The sequence below is a fragment of the Dinoponera quadriceps genome, unplaced genomic scaffold (genome assembly GCF_001313825.1).
Source record: "Dinoponera quadriceps isolate SergipeBrazil2010 unplaced genomic scaffold, ASM131382v1 scaffold5809, whole genome shotgun sequence".
Classification (NCBI taxonomy): Eukaryota; Metazoa; Arthropoda; class Insecta; order Hymenoptera; family Formicidae; genus Dinoponera; species Dinoponera quadriceps.
The window spans coordinates 1007643-1012827 of NW_014559826.1; positions in this window are offsets into that span (position 1 = coordinate 1007643).

The window sequence follows — 5185 nt, forward strand, 5'->3', positions numbered from 1 at the left end:
ACGGGCGAGAGGAAATGAGAAGAAAGAGCGACGAAAGAAAGAGAGAGTGTGTGTGTGGGAGGTAGAGAGGGAGAGAGAGAGAATGAAGGGGAGGGAGAAGGAGAGAACGAGAGGGAGGGAGCCGGAAGGGAGAGATGGAAACGTTCCAGAGAGATGGGACACGAGGGATTTATGCCGTTGGCTGTCGTCGGAGGGTGGATTGTGAGCCGCGGAGCATAAATAACGACACGATAGCCTCCACCGCCGAGACGCGTCGTCATGCACACTCCGCTCGCTGTATCCACGTCATTCGGGCTCAACAATCTGGAGGAAATATATTTGCGCTGCTAAATCAATTTAATCGGACGGGACGGTCGGGCGCGAAGTTTCGTTTCACCCGAAACGTCACTCTCTCTCTCTCTCTCTCTCACCCCGAGCGGAAAGGTATTGTCCGATCGCGCGGAAGACCGCCGCGAGGACGCGAGTTCACTACGAGAACACGTCGTGCACTCATCGTCGATAATGAGCCGGTTCTTTCTTCGCCGAAGGTGGCAGGTGGGATTACGATGCCGCGCGGAGTTACGTCAGCCCGATAATCTCCCCGTGTACGCGGGTTGTATTCACAATATTTCCTCTTCACGTCTTGTTTAAGGTCTCATAAACAGGCGCTTACTGCGGCTCTAACCGTTTCGACTGAACTAAGGGTGACATCGGTATGCGACAACCACGTATACCTGAAAAATAACTCGCGGCGAATGCGTGCAGCGTATAAGGCGACTTCTTCCGTTACCCCCCGTTACCAAATTCTAACGACACTCGCGGACGCGCCCATGCGAGACGGCCGGGTCCGTTAATGAGAGGGATAACGGACGGGAAGTATTTGTGCATCGAGAATCCCGTGATACTTTTGGGTATCCAGCGTCTGCGACGTGAAACCTGACCTCGCGTGGACGGACAAAAATTGCGCATATGGTGTTAATAAGTCGTATCTTGTAATCCCAATTTCCCTTCATTCGCGGATAATCAAGTACCGAAATACTCTCGCGGAATACAATCGGTATGTCTTTATATGAGTATTTCTTCGTCTCTCCGATTCCGTGGGTTTTTCATGGTATTATCAGCCGGAAACTGGGAGGTATATATGAATTTAATTTTATGGAACCTATTAATTTCTGATGCATTTCTTCTGTTCGTTCCTCTCTGAAGAACTCGATCTCCTCGCGAATCCAGTCCGCCTTCTGATGGCGTCGCGTCAGGCTGGCTTAATTCATGGCCGTTTTAGTTATTTGTAAGTTGCCGGTATCTCCTTGGCGCAAAAGGAACGAGAGATGAGTGTCGGAGAAGGCATGGTAACTCTGCGACTTGTCCCATAAAGTAACATTAATTGAAAATCCCGCCGTGCTTGGATCCGGACGAGCAACACGGACAATGAGAGAAGCCCTCTTATATGCATTAGAATACCATTTACCTTAAAAACAAGTGTAGATTTCCATTGAAATTACACTTTCACTAATAACATAATTAATGTATTAATATAAGTATTCTAAGATCTATATTTAATTATAAAATTACGTCCGGTTATCGATACGACTTGTTTTTGTTATGATAATGAGACTTTAAAAAAGACGAGAGATTAAAAACAAACTGTTTGTGTGAAATTCAATTATCTTTTTGTATAATAAATCAGTTTTTGCGCAACGCAAAGCTCGCTAAATATACACGAGGAAAAGTAAATAATGCAATTCGCCGGCTGAATAACAAAAGCCACGACTGCGTTCTTGCAAATGCTGACTCAGCTAGGAACCTATATTTTTCTACGCAGAATTGTTCCTCGGTAAAAGACAAAGAAAAAAGCGGATAAGAAGAGATCTCTCATGAATAAAAGATGAGACGAAATCCTATGTAGTCATGTCAGACCGGGGACTCCGAACAGCAGACCAAGTCTTGGTAGCTTCGGTGTGTGCAGTCGAGCTTACAGCGCCATTAAAATAAAATAAAGCCTCCCTCTGCTTCCCCATCCCACCCCGTCCCCATTCGTACCCACTGTTATCGGCCGTCGCCATCTCCGTCTTTCACTTTCATCTTCTCTTATCCGGCATTTTTTCTTCTCCATATTCCTCTCCCCCTTCTTCGTACCTTCTTCTCTCGCCCTTCTCTCGCTCTCCTTTCATCCCGTCCTTTCTCTCCGTTCCCTTCTCCCCTTCCCTTCCCTCCTTCTCCGTTTCTCAGAGAAGACGTTTTCTGTCTCCTTCTACTTTCCAATTGCCTTCTACCATCAGCATTTTCAGAATGTTGCCAACGTAGACAGTCAGGGTGTAAACGTGAAATCATTGCTGAGTATACGAGCAGAAGAGCCGTCTATATGTGCCTTTTGAGAGGGTCCGCAATGTTCGTACAGATCATGGACGCTTATAATAACACTTAACCGCCGACGGTGAATGGCTGCAAGTTGCAACTTCTCTTCTTTGTGTCTCTCCCCTTTGTACTTTCGTCTGTTCGCGGTTATCGGTCGTGCCGGTACTTTCGATTTTTCTTTTTTTCTCGCTCTTTTACTGCTTCGCGCTGCTGATGCGTAACGTCTTTGTTTCTCGACTATCGCGCGTTTTCTTCCAGGACTTCACGCGTCCCTCCCAACATCGCAATCCAGCGATGAACATAGAAATAAGTAGTTTATGTGTCCTTATGCCACGCGTGAAATCATTTAATGAACACTCCGTTACGGAAGGCACGTGAGCAACGGTAATACAAGGGTAGTTACGAGGCGTGCACGCTACTACCTCGTAGATTACGGCATATTTAAATATTTACTCTCTATAAACACAACGTAGAACCGTAAAAGTCTCGTCGAATATTCGGAAATGTGTTAGGCCAATGTCCTCCTTCAAATTGCGCCTTACATTCCACTGAAATAGGCGATATAAGCAACGGTGCGTCAAATACTTATAAACATAAAATTATCGCTAATTTACAGTTGTTTCTGTGAAATGCTGATGTTACTATTATGTTGTCCGAACGATAGAAATGTGGTTTGAAAATACTTATAATTTTAATGAAATTAACCACTCTTTTTTCTCTGTATAGTTATGTGAATCGCTGTGAGCCCATTTAAATTAAAATACTAGCTAAGAGAATATTCTAACAAGAGCAAAAACAATATATGTAACGGATATTGCAAACGAAACTACGAGAAAATGAAGCTACGAAGGGTGCAACGATGAAATCGCTGTTCCCTCGTCGAAGACTCATCCCGAGCTAACGGAATGATTCTATTAGCAATATCATTAAGGCTTGTGTTTATTATGCTTGACGTTCGCTTTTATAGTTATAACTCGAAGTGTGCCCTTCTTCCTCCTCCCTTTACTAGTTTATTTAGGTGAACAAGAACGACTAACTTTGATTATAGGTCCGATATAGATGTATTTGCCGATATTTCTGCTCTAATAAAGCACAAAAATCAATTTTATCGTTCTGTATCCGATTCATTCCGTAAAACGAATAAGGACGATTGTATTTTCGCATTGCCTTGCCTCATTGTTCATCTTCGCTGCATTTTCTCATCTCGCTTCGGAAATTAATGCTAATTTGTTGTTCTTACGGCTAGTGTTTATAGTCAATTATGTTAAAAATATATGTATCCATGAATAGTTGAGATATTCGGTCGAGTGATAATATAAAAAAAGATGTAGTAGTTTCGATAGGTAGGATAGTAGTTTCGATTTTCTTCTACAGGAGTGGATTTTGCTTAATCACACTCGTGTTGGAATTATTTCTCCCAGACTTATTATACCTAATCTTAATACTTTATAATAATCAAATCCTCAATAAAATGTGAAATGTAAGAAAATATATAGTTTTTTTGATAATACATACTCAATATACATTAGGGATCGTCGCCTAAAATATTTACGCATGTCTCGCACAGTCACAAGTTAATGCCGATACAAGGGGTTAAGGGTGATGACAAATTCAAGGGAGGATAAACGAAATAAGAGGGAGAGGAGGAAATAGAATGCGACTACGTTCGAGAGAGGGAAGATGAGATGAAAGGTCGGGAGAATCCGGATATTAACGCATACTCCAATACAGGGCACATGAATTCTGCGAGAGTACTAAAACGTACTTTATACGTATGATACGAGCGTTTTCAATAAGCCGGTTCCCTTTCATTTCCATTTTTCTTCATAAATCTTAACAGCTAACAACGTCTAGTCGTGTGGGCCTTAACATTGCGCTTTAACATTTCTCGATATAAAGATACACATACTATACGAATATGTACGACAAATTAAATCGCAAATCGATCGATCAAGATTTATGACGATTAATGATGTTGAAAATCATCGAAATGGACGGAATAATATTTTTAGAATACACAGCATAATTTCAGTTGGAAAACTTTCCTACGTCTTTAAAATAAATGAAAAATCACTCGAGCTAAACTTTAGATTATTACAAAACTACTCTCTATCTCTGCAATATTATATTATTATTATTAACAAATATGTGCGGTATATTAAATAGTTTGTAATTTTTATAAAGAAAATACATTTCAAGAATAACACAGTTTATTTTTCTGCAGTCCTAAGTAGCGCGAAGCGAAGCCGCCATAAACCAGCAGTCCAGGATAAAGCGCTACCTTGGCGGTTATCAGGAATGAATGCACAGGCAATCTAAAATGAGGAGCGAAGATAACGGTCAATGGGCTGTCGCCACCGTGCAACTTTAAACTCCGGCTAACTACGACGGCAAAATACTTCGAATAAAATACTTCGAAGTCACGCAAAATTCAGCACCATTCATTTTTGCGTTGCGCTTTTCGGAGAAAAATGTTTCAAATAACCTACGTTGTTGTATTTCTACCGGGCACACTTAAATACATTTATGTACGCGTCTCTTTTGAGATTTCCATATAACGCGTGTCGTGCCGAAAAGTAACGTGCAACAATTCGTCGCTCATAGAAACACGAAATTGCGCGTGTTATACGATACCTTAGCGCCCTTATCGCAGAGACTCCTGTCGTGTACATTTGCTATTAAAACCGAGATTGCGAGTTGAGTATGTGCGGAATTTCAGGGAGACGTTCCCACAATTCTAATCCCCCGAGTAATATTACTATTCGTACTTGGTAACCCTCATCGTGGCCCTTCGCTTGACGGCCCGGAACGATGAAGTTGACGGAACTGTGGCCACGCTCTTACACATTCG